Genomic DNA, 24,665 nt, shown 5'->3' on the forward strand with positions numbered 1-24,665 from the left:
TAAAAGTCTTTGTATTTTTCAGTGACAGCTCACATCAAAGGCAAGAACTCAAGCTTCTCCATGGAGAAACAAATCTCAGTGACTCCAGTCTCTGCTGGCAAATGCAACTGACTTCTGGCAACCACAAAAACTGTTGTGCGAGTGTAATCCTGAATCCTTCAAGTTATCACGTCCATGCTGGGGAAAAAGCTTGTTTGAGCCGTCCCAACTGGAAGAGATCAACACTAGCGCATGTGTAAGAGAACTGATTGAACCCCAAGAGCTTGTTTACCTCTACCTATCCATCAATTTCGGTGTCTGCTTCTTCAATCGTATCTGCTTGAGTTAGGTCATCCAGTGGTTAACCAAAAGACCTTCTAATCAAATAGATTCTACTAACAGTCAAATCCTAGAAAAGCCCTTCCATTTTAAAGGACTTTGTGGCTGAGTCAGGAGTGCTTTCCTCTTCTCTAGGAAATTCTTGTTTCCTGTTAAGTACATATATCCATAGATATATATTCCTAAATATATAGACCCACACACTTGACAGAAGTTCTACAAAACTGACCCTTGTTAGTTGAAGATAGTAGGCTTTCATCAGTGCGCTCTTATTTTCTTCTAGGACCTTCCAAAATGGAAAGTGGCAGGTGCCCTCGAGATGCCATGTGGCATGCCCACAAAGCTGCGCATCTGAAAGCAGTTTTCTTGTCTTCCTCAACCATAGGAATATAGTAATATAATAATAGTATATTACATAATATATATTATATATACTATGATACATATTATATTATATATGTAATATATAATAAATTGTAAACTGCTAGCTGCCCAACAGTTCAAAACATCCTATTGGCGTGGTATACTAATCCATTTTTCTTCTTTTATTCAAAGTATACATACATTTTGACCTTTCCGTTCTACTTTGCCATCACCACTTAGAGGTGGTTATATGGATTGTTATATTCTGTGATGACCCATTTAATTAGTGGGTTCTTGAAACGGTTTCCGAGGTTGCCCGTAATAGACAAAGGGATTTTTTCCATATTGTTCTCTGAACAGTTGGGAGTAGGTGAGCTAGATATTTTGAGCTGCTTCTGGAGCACATTTCACATCCCACTCATGGAGTGAGGATGCATTGAGTATGAACCGATCTTTCCACTGGGGAATCCCCAAAGTAAAAGTTCACTGGATCGACTTTCTTTTTTATTTATTTATTTATTTGTTTGTTTGTTTGTTTGTTTTTTATTTTTTTTTATTTAGAATTTTTTTTCACAGTATATATGCATGAGTAATTTTTTAATTAATAATTTTTATTATACATATATTTTTATAATATTATCCCTTGTATTCATTTTTCCAAATTATCCTCCCCTCCCTCCATTCCCTCCCCCCGATGACAGGCAATCCCATATATTTTACATGTGTTACAGTATAACCTAGATACAATATATGTGTGTAAATCCAATTTTCTTGTTGCACATTAAGTATTAGATTCCGAAGGTATAAGTAACCTGGGTAGATAGACAGGAGTGCTAACAATTTACATTCACTTCCCAGTGTTCCTTCTCTGGGTATAGTTATTTCTGTCCATGATTGATCAACTGGAAGTGAGTTGGCTCTTCTTTATGTTGAAGATTTCCACGTCCATCAGAATACATCCTCAAACAGTATTGTTGTTGAAGTGTATAGTGATCTTCTGGTCCTGCTTATTTCACTCAGCAACAGTTGATGTAAGTCTCTCCAAGCCTCTCTGTATTCCTTCTGCTGGTCATTTCTTACAGAGCAATAATATTCCATAACCTTCATATACCATAATTTACTCATCCATTCTCCAATTGATGGACATCCATTCAACTTCCAGTTTCTAGCCACTACAAAAAGAGCTGTCACAAACGTTTTGGCACATACAGGTCCCTTTCCCTTCTTTAGTATTTCCTTGGGATATAAGCCCAATAGCAGCAATGCTGGGTCAAAGGGTATGCACAGTTTGATAACTTTTTGGGCATAGTTCCAGATTGCTCTCCAGAATGGCTGGATTCTTTCACAACTCCACCAACAATGCATCTCACTGGATCTACTTTCAAGCCAGTCACCTATTCTCCAGTCTGCCTCTGGACAGTCCACATAATGGTTCAAGCACAGGTATTGGTCCCTAATTTGTTTGCAGTACTCTGCCAGTATCTTGAATGAGGTTAGACTGAAACCGATTCCATTTGGGACCAACATTCCATTGGTGCATGGTGAATCTGGTCGCAGCAGAGTGCGAGTAACTACTACTCTGTTTACGTGAGCAATTTCTCGGGAAAATCCCAAGATCCTTTCAAAGTACTGGTTGTTAGATGACACATTCCTGACCCTTCCTCCCTTTTTCAAATGTAAGGAAGATAATTCTACGACAATTTGTTGAGTTGTATTAAGGGTTGGGAAATGCTCATAGGCTACAGAAATAATTTAGGTGGTGGGTTATTTGACTACTGATGCCAACTGTTACAAGTGCCACACAATGGCACTTCTCATATGAAAGGAGAGGAGGGGAGAGGAGATTGTTTTATTCTTGAGATGATTGATATTTGTATCAGAATATGTAGAAGGCAAAGAAAAGTGCTAACAGTTTTTTAGGAAAAAAATACTATATAAGTTTGAGAACAAAAGATCTATGTTTCCAGTGACTGTTAAATATGACTCCAAAACTATGAACTTGTTGGCATTACTATTAATTTTAGAAGTAACTATAATGCACTTTAGGTTATAAGCAGCGGAACTTGCTGAGTATAGTAGAACCTCTTGACACTGTAACTCTAATTTGATCTGACTTTGAATCCAAGTAAAAGCTTATGCTACTTCAGAGTCAGTAATCTACCATGCAGGGGAAGATGCCAAGAACTACCCACAGGGAGCATCATCTCAGACCTCCAAATGTTCTAGACAGCCAGGGGAATGTACATTGCTGGAAAGGTTGAAGTGCTGGCCTTAAGAAGGTAATAGCAGGATCCCCTTGATTCTATTTCCTCTTGGAATGGGAAAATTTCTCAACTGTTAAATCATGTTTCTGGCTATGATGCTTCTTAAATATGTGAAGTTTGGATACATGATGTGGCTTTTTTAATAATTATTGAGAACATTTGCCTGGAACCAAAGAAAATCAATGGAGTTTTGTTCTATTATACTTGCAATAGGTGACTTCTGGGGCTTGGCCCAATAGAAGTTTTGATGTTATTACGACCATGTCCTTCTTCCTCCTTTCACAAAAAATTTCCAAGATTGTGTAAATTACAAATGTTTTATTTATTATTTATTACAAGAATTACGAATGTTTTATGATGATTATTATCAGGACATAGCCCTGATATATGGGGATGCAGGAGATGGGAAACCCTGCCACTTATATTTTGACTAATTTATTTGTAGATGCTTATCACAAAGAGTAGGATACAACCAAAAAACAACCGAACAACAAAAATGTCCTATATGCTAAATGAGAGTATTCTGTTAGACATTTTATGTAAGTCATTTGTGCCATCTTGATACCTTGGTTTAGGACAGCTTTTCCTAAATTTTCTGGCATTTTATCACAAGCATTGGTTAGTTTTTGTTATTCAACTAGCACAAAAACCTTTTTAGAGGGATTACATTTATTTTCTTCAAATGTCTTATAAAATGGCCAGAGTACAGTGGCCATTTGTGCTTAGCTTTCCAGAATAGCAGTGAAACCTACATCTTCATTTCTTGCTGTGACCCCTTTCAGAGGTCTTTGAGACCAGGTAGAATCGATTTCGAGGTCATGTTCATTGTTTGCAGGGGCTAAAGTAACTCCCTTCTCTGGGCCCCATTTCGTTTCCCCAAATTGGTCCTGTAGCCTTAAGCTTTGATACCACTAGAACAAGAGGACATAAGCTTTCTTGAATCAGACTCCTTTGAAAGTCTGATGAAGTTTATGAACCTCTTCTCTCTAATAGCAAATAAAGAAATAACATATAAATATATATATATATATATTTAATATTGAATAATGTAATTTCCTATAAAATAAAGAATGCATTTCATATGATATAGAAGACAGTAATATATAATAGGCATTATATTAATGTATGTAATATAAAATACATTAATATAATGTATTTTATGTAATTTGCATTATATAAAATACAAAGAATTACAAATGAAACCAATTTCATTTTCATTTCATTTTAAATTTCATTGTATTTCATTTTAAATACAATAATCAAAATGTGAAAAAGCAAGTCTCTGGGCCCCAGATTAAGAATCCCTCCGATAAATAACATTCTCTTTATGAATATATGGATATCCACAGTTGTAACAGAAGAAAGTCCTACTTTTCTGTTTTTCTCCTGGTGTAGTGTTGGTGTGTCAAACTAGCATGGCTTCCATTCCCTTTGTCCAGATGAAACAGGTCTGCCCAGATTCCAATTTTTATAGTCTTAGTCAATATATATCTATATGTATCTTTCTTTTTTGAGCTTATGCTTTGATATCTCTTTGTTATTTCATTGTTTCCATTTATAGCAGTGGTTATTGTATATATTGTTTCCCTGATTCTGTTTACTTGTTATCAGTTCATATTTCTCCAATTTTTTTCCAAATGCTTCGTATTCATTTTTTTTCTACAGTAATAATATTCCATGACATTTGTTTCGCCACATCCTAATCAATGAGCACTCATTTCATATCCAGATTTTTGCTTTTATAAAAGTGCTACAACTAATATTTTTATGTATATGAGAGCTTTTTGTCTTTGCCTTTCTTGACTGATATCCCTAGCAGTGAGACCTCTATATCAGAAAGATATAGAAAGTAGAGTCATTTTTTTAGTATAATTCCAAATTGCTTTCCAGAATGGTAGGATTAATTTACCAAGTAACCCAACAACTTCTTAGTGTGTCAACCTTTTTCATTTCCACCTTTTCTCATTTTTGCCAGTTTTCTGCATGCAAAATAAAATTTCAGAGTTGCTTTGATTTGCATTTCTATTATTAGTAGTAGTACAAGGGTGGAGGTCAACTGTATTAAATCAATCAAATTACTCTACTTAAAGTAAGAGCTAGACGCTAACCCTGATATCTTTATCATTGAGATCACATTATGACTAAATCAATAAAAAAGCACAGGTGTGAACAAGGCTTAAACACTTCTTTGTAGCTGATCAAAGATTTCCAGTCCTCTAAAAAAAACTAAATAAAAAGTCCTCTAAAACCATTAAACAAAGTGAAATGATTCCACACAGGAAGTCTTTTCAGATGAGTTGAAGGGACTTGGTCACATCCTGGGGTGCTTGTATACAACCAGCTGGTAGTTTGGAGTCAGGAGAATTGAGCTTCTGAAAGCTTAGAAACATTTCCAAGTTAATCCCCTGAGAAGTATTCCCTTGACAGTGAGAATTGGGGAGAAGAGAGCTTAGTTGGTCAGACAATGATTTTTAAAGCTTCAGAGAGGATTTTGCACTTTTGGATTTCCCATAAGTGTCCTAGCATTGCCTTTGGGAATCCCCATTGGGAATCCTTGGACAATAGTGGTTGAAGGCTGGGTATACATTATGAGCTGAGTCTTTAGGGATACCCCTATACTCTGAAGGGACTTGTATCCACAAGGGCTCTGGTACCCAACCTGCCAAAGTGAAGGGATTTTTAATTTCTCCAGACAATATGCTATGTTAATAATAAGTGATTTTTATATGGTTGTCAGTAGTTTACAATTTTTTCTTTCAAGAAGTATTAGTTCATATCCTTTGATCACTTATCTATTGGGAATGGCTTTTGGTTTTTTATGTTTGGGTGAATTCCTTTTATATCTTAGATATCAGAGATATTTATACAAGGATTTTCCTTGTATAAATAGTTTTCAATAATAAATAATATATAATAAATAATAAATAGTGTCAATGGTTTTTCTTCTTATTCCAGCTTTGTTTACTTTGTAAGTGCAAAAGCTTTTCGATATCATGTATAGTATTTAAAATGATCTGTTTCATCTTTTTGTGACCTCCTTTGTCTCTCATTTGATTAAAAATTCTCTCCCAATAATTTTGAAGGATACATCTTCTATAATTTCCATCCAATTTTAATGATGTATTTAGGTTGAATATACAATTTAAAATGATATATTAAGAATCAAATGAAATTTATTGTGGTATATGATTTTTTTTTTTTTTTGAGGCTGGGGTTAAGTGACTTGCCCAGGGTCACACAGCTAGGAAGTGTTAAGTGTCTGAGATCACATTCGAACTCTGGTCCTCCTGAATTCAAGGCTGGTGCTCTATCCACTGCGCCACCTAGCTGCCTTGGAATATTTTTTTTTTTTTTTTTGAGGCTGGGTATTGTGGTATATGATATAAGTTGCTGGTCCTACTCTTATTTGTTCACCAACCTACTTTCCATTTCCTTCAGCAGTTCTTATCAAATAGGGAGTTCATCCTGAAGTACTTTATGTTCCTGGGCATATCAAACGCTGGATTATTGAATTCATGTTTATTTAATCTGTACCAGTGATCTACTTTTCTCCTATTTATCTGGCACCAAATAGTTCTGATGATTTCTGCTTTATAATATTTTTGAAAGTTGAAAGTTCTATTCCTCTGTCTTTCTTATTTTTCATGAATTCCTTTAAAATATTAGATTTTGTTCTTTCAAATGAAGCCTAGGTCTTTTTTTAATTATAGTTTTTATTTACCTGATATAAGCAGGGTAATTTTACAACATTGACAATTGCCAAACCTTTTGTTCCAATTTTTCCCCTCCTCTCTCCCCCCCCGCCAGATGGCAGGTTGACCAATACATGTTAAATATGTTAAAGTATAAGTTAAATACAATATATGTATACATGTCCAAACAGTTGTTTTCCTGTACAAAAAGAATCGGACTTTGAAATAATGTACAATTAGCCTGTGAAGGAAATCAGAACTGTAGATGGACAAAAATTGAGGGATTAGGGATTCTATGTAGGGGTTCATAATCATCTCCCAGAGTTCTTTGTCTGGGTGTAGCTGGCTCAGTTCATTACTGCTCTATTGGAACTGATTTGGCTCATCTCATTGTTAGAGAAGGCCACGTCCAAAAGAATTGATCATCATATTTTAACTTTAAAAATATTTTCCCAATTTGTTACTTCCCTTTTAATCTTGTTTGCATTAGTATTGTTTGTACAGAAACTTTTTAGTTTGATGTAATCAAAATCTTCTATTTTGGGATCAATAATGATCTCTAGTTCTCCTCTGGTCACAAATTCCTTCCTCCTCCACAGGTCTGAGAGATAGACTATTTTCTGTTCCTCTAATCTATTTATGATCTCATTCTTTATGCCTAAATCATGGACCCCTTTCGATCTTATCTTGGTATATGGTGTTGTTGAAGTGTATAATGATCTCTTGGTCCTGCTCATTTCACTCAGCATCAATTCCTGTCAGTCTCTCCAGGCCTTTCTGAAATCATCCTGCTGGTCATTTCTTACAGAACAATAATATTCCATAATGTTCACATACCACAATTTATTCAGCCATTCTCTACCTGATGGAAATCCACTCAGTTTCCAGTTTCTGGCCACTACAAATAGGGCTGCCACAAACATTTTGGCACATTTCCCTTCTTTAAGATCTCTTTGGGATATAAGCCCAGTAGTAACACTGCTGGATCAAAGGGGATGCACAGTTTGATAACTTTTTGAGCATAGTTCCAAATCGCTCTCCAGAATGGCTAAATGTATTCACAAGTCCACCAACAATTGTCCCTGTTTTCCCACAACACCTCCAACATTGCACATTATCTTTCCCTGTCACTCTAGCCAATCTGACAGGTGTGTAGTGGTATCTCAGAGTTGTCTTAATTTGCATTTCTCTGATTAATAATGACTTGGAGCATCTTTTCATATGGAAGCCTAGGTCCCTTAGTAGTTTGATTGGTATGGCAATAATTCCTTAAATTAATTTAGGTAGTATCATCATTTTCTTATAACCATGAACAATGATTATTCCAATAATTACTTAATTCCTTCTTAATTAACATTTTGTAATTGGGTCTTGGTAGAAGGAATGCTGGGTGTTTTTTGCATTTGGTAGTAATGTTGAATGGAATTTTTCCCATTATTTCTTCCTGGATTTTGTTATTGCTTTATAAAAATGAAAAAAAAATTTGTCCCTTCTGTGCATTGTAGGGATTTTTTTTTTTAATTATGAGTGTTGTAGTATAAAAAGTAGCTTCTTGTATCTATTGTTATAATTGGCTTGGTATGTTTTCATTTTTAATATTATGAATTATATTAGTTGTTATTTTAATGTAAACCCATCCTTACATAGCACCTCCCTCTTGGGCTACTTCTCTAATTCCCATTCACCTTCTTCAGGCTAGGTCCCCAGTATGCATTTGACTATTACTTAGGGTTCTAGGGGCTTTATTCATTTTTGTATTAATATTTAGTGATATTAGTCTATACTTTTATGTCTTTGCTTCAGCTTTCTCTGGTTTAGGTATTAGGAAAATTTCTTATTTCATAAAAGGAGTTTGCTGGAGATTCCTCCCATTCCATCACTTTTTGATAATAATCTGTGTAGCATAAGAATGAATTAATCTTTAAATGTTTTAATAAATTTACTAGTAAATTAATCTGATCCCCAGTGCTTTGTACACCTTGGCAGTTCCTTTATAGCTTGTTCAATTTTGTTATTTTGGACATCAGGGCAATGAAGATCTTTATTTTTTGTTCTGTTAATTTGCACATTCTATATTTTTGCAGCTAAGTACTTCCTTTACTTCTCAGGTTTTGTAACATATATATAGCAGGTGCTGGTAATTCTTTTTATTTCTCTATTTGCTGCAATTTCTTGTTCATTTTTTATTTTATCTTATTTTTGGTCATTTGATTTTAATTTTGTCTTTTTAAGAAATTCACGATATGCATGTATATATACATATTTTTGTAAGAATATATATATTCCGAAGGGAGTACAAGGGATAATGTTGTAAAAAAATTACCTATGCATATGTACTGCCAAAAATGTTATAATTATAAAAATTAATAAAAAACAGACAACAAAAAAGAACATATTTGTTCCAAAGGAGAACTAGAGATCATTATTGATCACAAAATAGAAGAGTTTGATTACATCAAATTAAAAAAAAAAAAAACTTTTGTACAAACAAAACTAATGCAAACAAGATTAGAAGGGAAGTAACAAATTGGGAAAATATTTTTACAGTTAAAGGTTCTGATAAAGGCCTCATTTCCAAAATATATAGAGAACTGACTCTAATTTATAAGAAATCAAACCATTCTCCAATTGATAAATGGTCAAAGGATATGAACAGACAATTCTCAGGCGAAGAAATTGAAATGATTTCCACTCATATGAAAGAGTGTTCCAAATCACTATTGATCAGAGAAATGCAAATTAAGACAACTCTAAGATACCACTACACACCTGTCAGATTGGCTAAGATGACAGGAACTAATAATGATGAATGTTGGAGGGGATGTGGGAAAACTGGGACACTGGTACATTGTTGGTGGAGTTGTGAAAGAATCCGGCCATTCTGGAGAGCAATTTGGAACTATGCCCAAAAAGTTATCAAACTGTGCATACCCTTTGATCCAGCATTGCTGCTATTAGGCTTACATCCCAAGGAAATATTAAAGAAGGGAAAGGGACCTGTATGTGCCAAAATGTTTGTGGCAGCCCTTTTTGTAGTGGCTAGAAACTGGAAAATGAATGGATGCCCATCAATTGGAGAATGGTTGGGTCGATTATGGTATATGAGCATTATGGAATATTATTGTTTTATAAGAAATAACCAGTAAGATGAATACAGAGAATCCTAGAGAGACTTACATCAATTGATGCTGAGTGAAATGAGCAGAACCAGGAGATCACTATAGACTTCAACAACAATACTGAATGAGGATGTATTCTGATGGAATTGGATATCTTCAACAGAGAGAAGATCAAATTCAGTTCCAGTTGATCAATGATGGACAGAAACAGCTACACCCAGAGAAGGAACACTGGAAATGAGTGTAAACTATTTGCATTTTTGTTTTTCTTTCCAGACTATTTTTATGTTTTGAATCCAATTCTTCCTGTGCAACAAGAAAATGGTATTTACACACATATATTGTATCTAGGTTATACTGTAACACATTTAATATGTATGGGATTGCCTGTCATGTAGGGGAGGGAGTAGAGGGAGGGAGGGGAAAATCTGGAAAAATGAATACAAGGGATAATGTTTTTAAAAAAATTACTCATGCATATGTACTGTCAAAAATTATAATTATAAAATTAATAAAAAAAATTTTAAAAAGAAGCACTTTACAAATATTATCTCATTTGATCCTCGCAACCACTTTCAAGGTAGGTATTATTATCTCTATTTCCTAAATGAGGAAACTAAGGCAATAAGAAGTTAAGTGACTTTTTCAGAGTCATACAGTTTGTGTTTCAGGTAGATTTGAACTCAGATTTTCCTGATGCTAAGTCCAGCACTTAAGTCCATTGGGCTATCTAGTTATCCTGCCTATGTATACAATTTTATTAAATCTTTTCAAAAGAAGCTTAGTCTTGTAATTTCTATAGTCTTTTTGTTTTCTATTTTCTTTCTTTTTTTTTCTTCTAGGTAGCATGTTCCCAAGCTGTTCCCAGTGGTATCATGAGGCTCAAATGAAATAATGAATGTAAAGTACTTTGCAAACCTTAAAGTGCTATTTAGACGCTCTTGTTGGTAGGCTGGTGATAAAGTCATTCCTTAAACCCTCTTCTAGACTCTTCTTGACCACAAGAAACATTTATTGAGCAATACAGAAGCTGGTTGGCAAATATTTCACAAGGGTATGGGTGGGGGTAGAACGATGGCACTTGCTTTTCAATTTAATTCAAATTATTAACACTGTCTTGAATCTAGGCCATCAAAAAAACAATAAATCAAGGTGATTTTCTGTAACTGCCAATATCTGAGGTATAAATATTACCTCTGAAAATTTAACAATGGGCATTTTCAGCTAGAACTTTCTCTGATACATCCTGTGGAGAACTGGTTCCTCCAAATCCCTTCACCTTTTCTTTGAGGAGTAATATAGGGGAAATCCAAACATCACACACATTACTGCCAACTTTTCCTTTCTCTCCATACTTAATGAGATTTTTAGTCTTCTTTGAGGGTGTTTTTACCTCATTTTCTAAGTACCTCATTAAACCTCATTCTCTGTTGACATCAATTTGTAGATTATATCGAGTAGCTGTTTGCTGGGCAATATTGTATATTTTTTCATATATGAAGATGATTTGAGGTATATTTCCAGTGCCCATACACTCCTTGTTCCCTTCCCCATTTGCTAGGAGGAGCCAAAGGGAAATCTAGAGAATTGGGTCTTTCTTATCTGGCTCCTAGATTTTACATGTTCCAATTCTTCACTACCACTTTTAGAAAGTGGTTCTTGGATTCTTAGCTTTTCTTCATCTAATGTTAAAGGTTCCTGCCTTCAAGAAGTCTTGAACAAAAGGCAGGGCAGCAGAGGTCACTAATTGCCTCCCCAGTGGGGTCCTGATACTGATAGTGACTCTTCTTGGGTTCCCTGTATTATCTCCCAACCAGTTTGGCAAGGTTAGTGGTTAGGGGGTGCTATCTTGATGCTCATTCACCGGCCTGGGGATGAGGTCAGGCCAGGAAAAGTGGATAATGGTAATAAAAAGATGTTCATCTGCTCCCTGGCTTCTACCCTCACCTCTACCACATGTTACTGCAAAGAATAAAGAGCCACAAAACAACCAAAATGGTGGTGATGGTTTTCCAAAGCTTCAAGTGCATGAAATTAGCCAAAAGCTTTTGTGGATCACAAAAAGGACCCAAGAAGAGAAGCTTTAGAGGGAACATCATACTTAAATAGCTAAAGGACTGTGATGGTGATCTGAGTTCCATATGGCTCCAGAGGACAGAACAAGGAGCAGCAATGGGGGAAGGTTTCAAAGAGGGAGATATAGGCTTGCTATCAAGAGATTCCTAACATCATAAAGAAGTGTCCCAAAGTGGAATAGATTGCTTTTGGAGGCAGTGGCTTCGCCATTGTTGGAAGGGTCTTTAAACAAGGGTTGGAGAGTCTGTTCTTTCCTATTGTTGTTGAATTACTTTCAGTCCTGTCCAACTCTTTGTGACCCTAATTTGGGGTTTTTTTGGCAAAGGTATTGGAGTGGGTTTTTTTGGTTTGTTTTTTGCTGAGGCAATTGGGGTTAAGTGACTTGCCCAGGGTCACACAGCTAGGAAGTGTTAAGTGTCTGAGAGCAGATTTGAACTCAAGTCCTCCTGACTTCAGGGCTGGTGCTCTATCCACTGCAGCACCTAGCAGCACCAATACTGGAGTGTTTTGCCATTTCCTTCTCTGGCTCATTGTACAGATGAGGGAAACAGGATGAAATAACTTGTCCAAGGTCACACAGTAAGTGTTTGAGGACAGGTTTGAACTCAAGAAGATGAGTCTTCCTAACTCTGGGCCAGGTGGCTGTAACTACGTAGCACTACCTAGCTTTCTTTGGCCAATTGTAGGGTATATTATAATATGAATTTTTTTTCATATGGGTGGAGTAGGTGACTACTAGGATTCTGTGAAAGAACATTATTGATACATTGATCCAAGTATAATTTACAATAGACTTGAGATGGAAAATGCCATCTGCATCCAGAGAGAGAATTAAGGATACTGAATGCAGATTGAATGATGCTATTTTTACCTTTTAATGATTTTATTTGCTTTTTCTTTCTTGTAGTTTTCCCTTTTGTTCTGATTTTTCTTTTTCAACATGACTAATATGGAAATATGTTTAAAATGATTACACATGTATTACATATATTGGATTGCTTGCTGTCTTGGGAAGAGGAGGGATAAAAATTTGGAACTCAAAATCTTACAAAAATAAATATTGAAAGCTATCTTTACATGTAATTGGAAAAATAAAATACTACTGAATAAAAAAAGGAAGAGCATTATGACTCTGTACCAAGATGACGTCAAAATGGGAATATGATTTAGACATAAAGGATGCTACCATAGCAAATTAAGAGAGCAAGGAATAGTTTCCCTACAAGCTCTGTGGAGAACAGAAGAATTTATGACAAGGGATAGAGAACATTATGAAATATAAAATGGATAATTTTAATTATATCAAAAAAATTTCTGCACAAACAAAACCAATGCAAACAAGATAAGAAGGAAAGCAGAAAGATGGGAAAGAATTTGTACAGCTAGTATTTCTGTTAAAGGCCTCAATTCTTTTTAAAAACATTAATTAATTAATTTTTGATTAAAGCTTTTTATTTTTCAAAACACATATATGGACAATTCTTTAACATTAGTCCTTGCAAAACTTTGTGGTCCAATTTTCCCTCCCTTCCCCCATGCCCTTCCCTAGATGGCAAGTACTCCAATCTATGTTAAACGTGGTAGAAATATATGATAAATCCAATATATGTATACATATTTATATAATTATTGTGCTGCACAAGAAAAATGAAATCAAACCAGTAAAATAAAGAAACAGCAGAATAAAATGCAAGCAAGCAACAACGAAAAGAATGAGAATGCTATGCTGCGCTCCACACTCAGTTCCCATGGTCCTCTCTCCGGGTGTACATGGCTCTCTTCATCACTGTACAGTTGGAACTAGTTTGAATCATCTCATTGTTGAAGAGAGCCACGTCCATCAGAATTGATCATCGTATAGTCATCTTGTTGCCGTGAATAATGATCTTCTGGTTCTGCTCATTTCACTCAGCATCAGTTCCTATCAGTCTCTCCAGGCCTTTCTGAAATCATCCTGCTGATCATTTCTTCTAGAACAATTATATTTCATGACATTTATATACCATAATTTTTTAGCCATTCTCCAATTGATGGGCATTCACTCAGTTTACAGTTTCTTACCACTATAAAAAAGGGCTGCCACAAACATTTTTGCACATGTGGGTCCCTTTCCCTCCTTTAAGATCTCTTTGGGATATTAGGAAGGCCTCATTTCTAAAATAAAGAACTGAATCAAATTTATCAGAATATAAATCATGACCCAAATGATAATATGAACAGGCAACTTTCTTTTTTTCTTTTCTTTTATAATTATAACTTTTTTTTGACAGTACATATGCATGGGTAATTTTTTACAACATTGTCCTTTGCACTTACTTCTGTTCTGATTTTTCCCTTCCTTCCCTCCACCCCCTCCCCTAGATGGCAGGCATTCCCATACATATTAAATATGTTATAGTATATCCTAGGTACAATCTATGTGTGCAGAACCAAATTTTGTTGTTGTTATTGTTATTGCAAAGGAAGAATTGGATTCAGAAGGTAAAAATAACCTGGGGAGAAAAACAAAAAATGCAAAAAGTTTACACTCATTTCCCAGTGTTCCTTCTCTGGGTGTAGCTGATTCTGTACATCATTGGTCAATTGGAATTGGATTAGCTCTTCTCTGTGTTGAAGATCTCCACTTCCATCAGAATACATCCTCATACAGTATTGTTGTTGAAGTATATAATGATGTCCTGGTCCTGCTCATTTCACTCAGCATCAGTTCATGTCAGTCTCTCCAGGCCTCTCTGAAATCATCCTGCTGGTCATTTCTTACAGAACAATAATATTCCATAACATTGATATGCCATAACTTATTCAGCCAATCTCCAATTGATGGGCATCCACTCAGTTTCCAGTTTCTGGCCACTACAAAGAGGGCTGCCACAAACATTCTTGCACATACAGGTCCCTTTCCCTTCTTTAAGATCTCTTTGGGATGTAAGCCCAGTAGAAACACTGTTGGATCAAAGGGTATGCACAGTTTGATAATTTTTGGGGCATAATTCCAGATTGCTCTCCAGAATGGTTCTTTCACAACTCCACCAACAATGCATCAGTGTCCCAGGTTTTAACAGGCAACTTTCAGATGAAGAAATTAGAGTTATCTGTAGTCTTACAAAAAATGCTCTAAATTAGGGCACCTAGGTGGCGCAGTGGATAGAGCACCAGCCTTGAATTCAGGAGGACCTGAGTTCAAATCTGCTCTCAGACACTTAACACTTCCTAGCTGTGTGACCCTGGGCAAGTCACTTAACCTCAGCCTCAGTGGGAAAAAATGCTCTAAATCACTATGGATTAGAAAGGTGCAAATTAAAACAACTCTGGGGTACCATCTCACACTTATCAGATTGGCTAATATGATTGAAAAGGCAAATGATAAATGGTGGAAAAGATGTGAGAAAAGTGGGACACTTATGTATTGTTGATGGAGTTGTGAACTGATCCAACCATTCTGGAGAGCAATCTGGAAGTATGCCCAAAGGGCTATAAAACCGTGTATACCCTTTGATCAGAGCAGTGTCTTTACTGGGTCTGTATCCTAAAGAGATCATAAAATAGGGAATATGATCCACGTGTGCAAAGATATTTGTAGTAGCTCTTCTTGTGGTGGCAAAGAATTGGAAAATGAGTAGATGCCTGTCAACCGGAGAATGGTTGAATAAATTATGGTATATTAGAGTAATGGAATATTTTTGTTTTATATCAACGGTAAGCAGTTAATTTCAGAAAAGCCTGGAGAGACTTACATGAACTGATGCTGAGTGAAGTGATCAGAACCAGGAGATCATTGTACCCAGTAACAGCAATACTGTGGGATGATCAACTATGACAGGCTTCGCTCTTCACAGGAATACAATGTTCCAAATAATTCCAAGGCACTCCTGATGGAAAATGTTGAGCACAACCAGGGAAAAGAATCATGATGTCTGAATGTAGATCATATTTTCACTTTTTTTTGAGGTTTTTCCCTTTTATTCTTATTTTTCTTTCACAACATCACTCATGTGGAAACATGATTAATATGATTATACATGTGTAACCTCTATCAGATTGCTTGCTGTCTTGGAAGGGAGAGGGAAAGAGGGAAAAAAATTGTAGCCCCAAATCTCACAAAAATGAATGTTGAAAACTATCTTTTCACACATAAAATTGGCAAAAAAAAAAAAATACTAATTAAGTTAAAAAAAAAAAAAAAGGAGTATTATGGCTATCTTGTCAGACAATCAAATCCCAACTTAACTCCTTACTCATGTTGCTGCATAAATTCCTAATTATCCTTTCACTTTGGACCTCTCAGCTTTCCCCTCTGTTGGGCTCTTTCCAGGTTTCATTCTTCTGACCACAGTCCTTAAGCAGATGCTCTTTCCGTGCCTTACTCACGGAAGTAGGGGGAGTAAGGGGAAGTTGCCCTCCTTTGACCTGTCTCTTGCTAGATCTGCACAAGGGATGTTGAAAACAATGAACGTGCCGAAAATACGGGGGTGGGTGGGGTGGGGGTGGGGATAGCAGAGAGAAAACCCTTTGAAGTTTTTTTGCTTCCTTCCCTTCCATATTCCAGGGATCCCTCTTGGTGCCCAAAGGAAGCCCGAGTTGATGAGCATGTTCCTGTGTTCCTTTGATCATAAAGAGCTGGAAGGGATCTTAGAGACCACCAGTCCGACAAAATGAGGAAACTCTCATTGAGGGGAGTGAGTTGCCCAAGGTCACACCTAGGATTCTAGATCCAGAGCTGGAAGAGACCTCAGAGGCTACATACGGTTCCGGGGTTCCTGAATGGAGTCTGTGATCTGGTTCTTAAAACGATTTTGATAAACGTGCTTTAACATCATGAGTCCCCTTTGGAATCCTAGACGTTGCATTGTGGACATTTACAAAAAGGATTCCAGCAAGGGGATCCGGAGGCTTCCCAGATTTCCCAAGGATGGGACAAATGCATGACTTTGCAGAGAGGAAAACGAGAGGCTGGCGGCTGGCCTAAGGTCCCACGGCTGGACGGAGCCAGAAGGGCTCTGTATTTGCACCCAAGTCTTGTTGGAGGGCCCTGCCGGGCCCTGCAGGTCTGTGCGTCCCAGTCCCCTCCTGGTCCCTGGGACACAGAGAGGAAGGTCCCTGCACTCGGTCCCTTCCACGGCCTGGCCAGGACCAGCATCCCCGCCTGAGCTTGAAGCAGAAGCAGTGCCAGGGGGGGAGCGGGAGCCTTTGGGATGAGCCCCGATCCGAGGCCCGAGCACGCGGAGGCTGGGCCTCCCCGGAGGTCAAACTGGACGCCCGCTGGGGCTTTCTCTCCTCTCCAGTGGGTGCCGAGCGCGCAGAGGTAGGAACACCGTGGGTGTTCTCGCATCCGGCCACGAGGCGTCGCTGCAGCGTCACGCTTCCCGCTCGGAAAGGTGAGCGAGGAGTGCTTCGGGCTTTGGGTTCGGGGCTGCTTGCCTAGGTTAGCTTGGGTCGGGTGGTTTGGGGTCTGGGTCCGAGCCGGGGACGGGGGTGGGGGTGGGGCTCGGGCGCTCTCCGCGGTCCTGCCCCGCAGGTGCTCGGAGCGCCTCGGCCGCGGGCAGAGGGGGCGGGGCGGGGGCGGAGAGGGGGCGGGGGCGGGGCACCGGTCCGCCCAGTGACGCTCCCGGGCTCGGGCGGGTAGTCCCCACCCCCTTCCCCAGCGCGGTCCGCCTGCCCCGAGGCGCCAAACTGTGGGCGAGGAGAGCGAGGTGGAGGACGCGGCTCTCGGGGACTTCCTCCCGTCCTTCCCGAGGGCGCTCCCCGAGAGAAGCGGCCGGCCCGGGCGGGCGCCCGCGGAGCCGGGCTGCTCGCCCACCGAGGGCGCACGCCCGCCCGCCCGGCGAGGAGCCTGGGCGCACCTGGCCGGGCACCTGTGCGGCTCGCGGAGCGTCCGCGGCGAGCCCCGGCGGGCGCGGGACCTGGCCGGCGGCGGGCGCGGGGGGCTGCTCGCGCAAGCACTTGTTCCGCGCCGCCCGACGGAGCCCAAGGATCGGGGGGGACGCGCTCCTCTCCCCGCCTGCCCCCACGCTCCGTTCCCGCAGCCTCCCCTTTATTTCCAGACCTGCCGGGGAGCGAGGTCGGGCCACTTCCTAGCCTCCGCCTGTCCCCGGACAGAAGGGACGAGCCCCAGCCCAACTCGAACCCCGGGACTCTGGCCATGGAATCGGATGCGGCGGAAACTCCCTCCTGCTGAGGCAGCTGTCCAGCCTGAAACAGGTAAAGCCGCGGGCCGTCCGGGGGCTCCGCGCCCCGGCGAGGGCGTGGGTGGTGGGGACCCGGCGGGGGCGGGGGTGGGGGCCGGGAACTTTGCGAGCACTCTGACCCCCCCGCCCCCCCAGTCTGGGAAAGCTTGCGTGGCTCGGTCCCACCCTAGCGGAAAGTTTGCGAGCTGGAAGGGAAGCTGGGGGGCCCGCCTGGTCGAAATCCCGCTTCCTTTCGCCCGTTGCCGGCCATCGGGGAGCCCCCAGGTTAGAGAGCTCGCCGCCCCCTTTTACAGGTGAAGAAATCGAGGGCTCCACAAGGGAAGAGACTTGCCTGAGGTGCCGGAGCAGGTGAGGATGAGGCAGGATTGGCACTCGGGTCCTCCGACTCCGAAAGCGGTGCGGTTTCCACTGTGCCCGCCTTTGGGAGCGAGCCTTGCGGGGGGACCTTCGGGGCTCGCTCCCCTTCCTTCGTTTTTTCCTTCACCGAAGTGTCTTTGCGGGGAGAGATAGGGGGAAAGCCCGGGTTCTGGGTGGCACCCAAGCCTCGATTTCCCCAAACTTCCGGGAGAGCGATGCGGTGCGCACTCCCCAGTCCTCCGGCACTCGGAGATTCCTCGGGAAGCGCGGGTCCTGGGAATGGAGGCGGGGTGTGCCCGGCACACTGGACAGTTCCAGCCCCGGGGATTTCTTTCGGGTTCTCCTCCTTCCCTCCCCAGGCTCGCTCCCTCAAGCCGGGGATTCGCGCTTCTGGCCCTAACGGGGAGAACTGGGGAGCGGCCCCCCACTCTCTCTAGCTGCCTGGCTTTTCCCCTCTCACTTTCTCTCTTTGGAGGGAAAGTTTCTTTTTTACCATAAAGACGTGGAGCCTTCCGAAGGGGGAGGTCAGAGGACTAGAGCTGAGTGGGATCTCCGGCCGTCTAGCTCCAACCCTCTTATTTTTACAGTGGAGGAAACCGAGGCAGAGAGATTAACTAGACTTGCCCAAGGTCACCCAGTAGTCAGTGTGCGCCCAAGCCCGTCATCCCTGTATCCAGGCGGGTAGCGATTTGTCGGAACAACTCTTCCCCTCTCTAGGTGATTTGCTGTTTCTCCCTGTTCCACTTGCAGTTGCGGGATTGAGAGAGAAATGGGGAGCGGGGCAGAGACACACCCCGAGAAATGGAGATAGTGAGCCGGAGAGTGTGTGTAGACACACCCAGGAGCAGGGGTGGGGTGCAGGTGTGTGCAGTCAAGCGCCCCAGCACAAAAAAAAAAAAAGAGACGGGGTCTAGGGGGCAACCGGCGTGAGGCAAAAGCCGCGGAGAGTGCGGGGGGTCCCCGCAACTGGGCGCTTGTTCTCCCGGGAAGCCGTTGCGGCCCCCGCCGCTGTCCCCTCTCTCCGGGGCTGTCGGTGGCGAGCTCTCCCCGGCCCGGCTCCCTTCACCTTGCTTGGTTACTCCCAGCCCCTCTGGATCGCCTTTCCCTCTTCACCAAAATCTGCCTCAGAAAAAGGGAGGCTCATTTCTTTGGGGACCGGGGGAGGTCTCGGGGCTGGCCGCCCTTCTCTGCTCCCTTTCAGGCAGGGCTAGGGAAAAGGACCTGCGCCCAGGGTGGGAGTAAAGCGTCCAGGCTCTGATGGAGCTAGGGCTGGGAAGAACCTCGGAGCCGATCTAATTCGACTTCCTCATTTTATAGAAGGGGAAACTGAGGCCCAGGGAGAGAACGAACTATTCCAGAGTCACACATAGAAATTAGAGGCTGGATAGCCTGGAGATGTCAAAACAGGCAGCCCTTGGGAGGACAGCCTGAATCACATTAAAATCCGATCGGGAAATATTGAACAAAATGATGCAAACACAACAAACCAGTCTACATCGCCATACACCTCAAGGACTCCTTATGTGGCTTTCCATTTGAGTCTGACCCCGCTGATCTAGCCCACCCCCTCACTTTGTAGTAATAAGTGGCAGAGGTGAGATTCGAACCTATTTCCCCACTCCAGAACTAGTTTTTTTTTTTTTTTTCTTTATTGCACTGTGCTGCCTTCTTTGGCTATTGCCAAGCCCTCCACTGCCAACATGGCAGTTTTCGGGTTGGGAAAGCCTTTGTCAATAGACTCCATGGCAAAGCCACCCACAAGCCCTTTCTTCCTTGGGCTCTCCTTTGCTCAGGAGTCTGTGGCTGGAAGGGAAGCGGCTCTCCGGCTTCCTTCTGTCTCCACTCAGCAGCTTTGAGGTTTTGGATGTCACTGATCAGGGGACAGGGCAGGAGCGCACCTTAATTAGAAGAAGCTGCTTTTGCCGAGCAACTTGGGCTTTGTAGAGAGGGCTAGAAATTCAGAATTCGCCTCAGTGAAGTCCCTTTTCAGCTTGAGGGGCTGGCCCCTGGAGCCTGGGAAAATCTGGGCTCCGGAGCAGCTTCTGCTGCATCCTGCCTGGGTGACCTTGGGGCTATTCTCTCCACTGCTCAGTGCCCTGACAGCTCTCCCTGAAGAGTCGCAGGTCTGAGTGGATTGAGGGAGTTTCCCCTCCCCCTCCCCCTCCAAAGATCAAAGGTTCGGATTTTTCAAAAAGTGAGATTTCACTAGAATTGATGAAGACAGCCCCAGTGGCCAATTCTCCGGCCCAAGGGCCTCTGGGAGGGGCGCCTCTGGCACACTCGCTTGGACCAGCCTGGACTCTCCATGGTTGGAATCGGGGCAGGGATCGTTCGGGAACCCCACTTTAGCTCTCCTTTCTGGATTTCCAAGTAGGGAGACAGCTTCATTCGGCTCCCAGGACTGGCCTGTTGTGTTTGAGCTGGGGATGTGGCCATGGTCCATTGTGGGTAATGGATGCTAAAAGCCTTCCCATTCTAACGCTGTCTGTCCTTGGGGGGTGGGGGGGGATGTGTTAGGATCGGTGACAAATTGACAATTGGTCCAGTATCCGACCAAATACCAGTGCTTTCTGCTTCCAAAAAAAAAAAAAATCAGCTACTCCCTTGGCTCCTAATGATGCAGCTGATCCGGCACATCTGGTTAACCTGGGCTAGTCTAGTCTACAGAGTTAGCCCCTGGGGGACGGGGCACCCTAAGGCCAATTGGGACCTTCTTCCTGCTAACTTTGAGGAAACTGCCCTGCAAACCCCGAATTTCCAAATCCTATTCCTTTTGGAGGTCAAAGGAAGCAAAAACTCTTTATGTGACATAAAGATTAGGTTCTGATGAAGATCCTTTCATTTGGCAAATATTTATGAGGTGCCCTGGCTGTATGGGGTGCTGTGCTCGCTGCCAGGGGGAGGAAGACTAAAAGGAAGGCTCAAGGGAAACGCCTTATGCCTTCAAAGAACTTGTAATTTATTGGGGGAAATATATGGACCACTAAGCATTTTATAGGGGCGTCATACATGGTACCAGGTGCTGGGGAAATAAAGACAAAGGAAATGGTCTGGGGCCCTTAAGGGTGGTACGTTTTGTAGGGGAAAACAACATCAGTTGCTCTGGATTTGGCTTTCAGGCTCCTTATTTCCTTGAGCATTTATTAATCTATACTGTGTACCAGCTGCTGTGAGGGATTCTGGGAACAGAGACCAAAAGGGACCTGTTGGTCCTGTTGTGCTCAGTAGAAGGGAAACTGCATGTACATAGATAAGGAAGTAGAACATTATGCAGAGGAGCTCCAGCATTTTGGAGGTGGTAGGGGCTGGCAGATTGAAAGACCAGGCTACCCCTTGTGGAGGAGATGGGACATCAGCTAAGGGAGGAAGCTTGTGGGTAGCAAAAGGGAGGAGCTGCAGCCACCCCTTCCTCAGCCCTGTCTGGTGCTCCTCTGTGGTGCTCTTTGGGTTTGGGAAGTGCCACAGGCTGTTCAGAGACACACAGCCCAGGCTGTGACAAGCAGCCCTTTATTTGGGAATACCTCCCTTCCCCATCCGCAGATCCCAACTGGGCTGGCACCTCCCCTCCATCCCTCGCCTTTCTGGGCGCTTTGGGAGTGTGGGGGACACAGTGAGCAACTGGCTGGGAGAGAATGTCACCATTCTGCTGAGTCTCCAGTCCCTGGAGAAGAGCAAGTTCGGGGCGGGTTAGAACAAGCCAGCTTTCTCTGGAAGGAAGGAGAGGGCCAGAGCCGAGCCAAATGCAAGCTGGAATCCCAGTGGGGGATCTGGTGGCTAATTTATTGCATGTAGGGGCCAGCTTCTGAGCCCCTCGAGCAGCTCATTAGCTGGAGCCTCTGCGCTGGGGATGTCTTATTTGTTATTCCAATGGGGGTGAAGACTGGCTAGTGATACAGCAGGAAAAAGACCATTCTGCTGCATCTGGGGGATTCTTTCTTGGAACCAGAGATTCAATGGGAATGCTTAGGATGATGGGGGTTCGAATCTCCCCTCAGATACATAGCAGCCGTGTGACCTTCTGCACCTAATTTAATTTCTTTGGCTTTTCGTTTCCTCATCTGTCTAAAGAGAAGGTTGACATGATCCCCTCCAGCTTGAAATCTGAGATGCTTTGAGCCTATGGTAACAACGCTCTACCAGTAGGGGTCCCACTGGTATCTGTTGTTCAAGGAAGAGCCGCTAGCTAGGTAGGAGAGAGAACACCTGATGAAGAGGAGAAAAAGTATGTTCTTGTTGTGGTTAATGTGTTAATGAGTGGTGGGAGCAAGTACCTTTCTCTTTTTTTTTGGGCCTCAGTTTCCCCCTCTGTAAAATGGGCATTTGGACTTGGTACAGAGATTTGAAGTTAGAGGACCTGGGATCTTATCTTTTCTGTGTGACCTTGGACTTCTGTCTTGTTTCCTCCTCCGTAAAATGAGAGAGTTGAACTTCAGAGCCTGTAAGATTTCTTCTCACTCCAGATTTGTGGCCCTGTGACTTCTGAAGTACCTTCTAAGGGCCTGAACCGGAAATCTGTAGACTTGTTATTCGTCTTTTGATATGCAATCTCTGCCCTTTGTAATCCTGTGTATTTTCTTTTATGCATTTAAAAATACGATTCTGGGAAGGAGTCCAGCCGTAGGCTCCACTAGACCCCTTGAGAGAGGGGAAGGGAGGGTCCATGACACAAATAAAGCTGAGGTCCAGCTCTAGATCTTTTCTTTGTCACTTGTCTTTTCCCCTTTTTGTGGCTCAACTTCCTCCTTTGTAAAATGAGAGGGTGGAACTCTGGCTTGATCTCTGGCTCCCTGGAGCTTTTGCATAAGTTCCCATTCATCTCCTGACAGTTTTGCAAAAGTATGGAAAGGTTACCCCTACTGGGTAGAACGTTTGTGTGAATTTGAATTTGAAATCTTGACACCCTCTGGGATGGTAGTTGATTTTTTTTCTCAGTGTTCCCTATTTGCATTTTAAAAAAGTTGGGGTTTTGACTTTGGGGAATAGCCCTTTAATTAGCATATTAGTTTTAATTCACCTGTGGCCTCATGGTAAAGAGAAGTCCAAATGAGACCAAGGATATTGGTTGGATACTTGTATACCTGTATCCTCATGGACCAGTTAACTCCTATGAACTGGGAGACTCTGCCTTTAACCTTGGCCAGTGTGCTGTTTGGCACCTTGGGCCCTGCAAAGGCATGGAGGCTAGGGATGACAGAGGGCTCAGTGCAAGGCCATTCCCATGGCAACTTTAGTGCAAACTCAAAAGTGTGGAATCACTAATGAGTACCAGTAGGGCCATCTATAAAGAGTGGTGCATTTTTTTTTTTTTTTTTTTTTTTTTTGCTGAGGCAATTGGGATTAAGTGACTTGCCCAGGGTCACACAGCTAGGCTGAATTTGAACTCAGGTCTTCCTGACTTCAGGGCGGGTGCTCTATTTACTGTGCCATCTAGCTGCCCCTAGAATGTGCATTTTAAGTAGCATACTTTGCAACATATTAGTTATGTTTCCTTGGATCAGTTAAATCACCTCTCTGAGTCTCAACTTCATTATCTGTAAAATGGAAATAATGATCCCTGTCTTGTCTAGGTCACAGGACAGACCCTGAATTAATATTCTATTACATATAATATTCCGAGGATTATTGCACAGGTGGGAAAAAAAACTACTTTTGGAAGGAACAAAAGTAATAGTTTGTAAGTTCATGTGCTATGGCCTCAATCAGGATGATGCATGTGCCCTCTTAGTCCACTGTATTGACTGTCTATCTCTGGGTACCGGATCATACTTCACCTTCACGTTCCATCCGGTTGTCCACCCAGGTCCTCTTACCATCTGTCTTATAGTCTGTCCTCTTTGCTTTCCATCTCTCTTTCCCTGACCATCACTTACCTATATATGTTGTTGTCTTTCAGTCATATCCGACTCTTCATGAGTACTTGGGGGTGTTCTTGGCAAAGATACTGAAGTGGTTTTGCTATTTTCTTTCTCCGGGTTATTTTACAGTTGAGGAAACTGAGGCAAACAGAATTCCGTGACTTGTCCAAAGTCACACAGCTACTAAGTGTCTGAGGCCAGATTTGAAGTCAGGAAGATGTCTTCCAATTATCTACTGCAGCTCTATTTAAGGCTCCTATATGTGTTGCCTTCCCCATCAGGATAGACTTTTTGTATTTTTGTATTCTCATAATTAGTACATTTATTTGTTTTATTATGTATTTACACAGATATTTGTTATATGGTTATATATATTTACTATATTTATATTTGTATCCACAGTGCAGTGCCTGACATGTAGAAGCATTGAGTTAAC

The 24,665-nt window shown here is 41.9% G+C and overlaps 1 protein-coding gene across 1 annotated transcript in view; it reads left to right on the forward strand.

Annotated features, from left to right (window-relative positions):
• The first annotated feature begins 17,885 nt into the window (after window positions 1–17,885).
• IL1RAPL2 (interleukin 1 receptor accessory protein like 2) overlaps window positions 17,886–24,665 on the forward strand; it is a 945,856-nt gene continuing 939,076 nt past the window's right edge. The window contains exon 1 of the mRNA XM_074277659.1: window positions 17,886–18,030. The gene's annotated coding sequence lies outside the window, so the exon portion shown is untranslated. The remainder of the gene's footprint in view (window positions 18,031–24,665) is intronic.

This window comes from Sminthopsis crassicaudata, chromosome X (genome assembly GCF_048593235.1).
Source record: "Sminthopsis crassicaudata isolate SCR6 chromosome X, ASM4859323v1, whole genome shotgun sequence".
NCBI classification, from domain to species: Eukaryota; Metazoa; Chordata; class Mammalia; order Dasyuromorphia; family Dasyuridae; genus Sminthopsis; species Sminthopsis crassicaudata.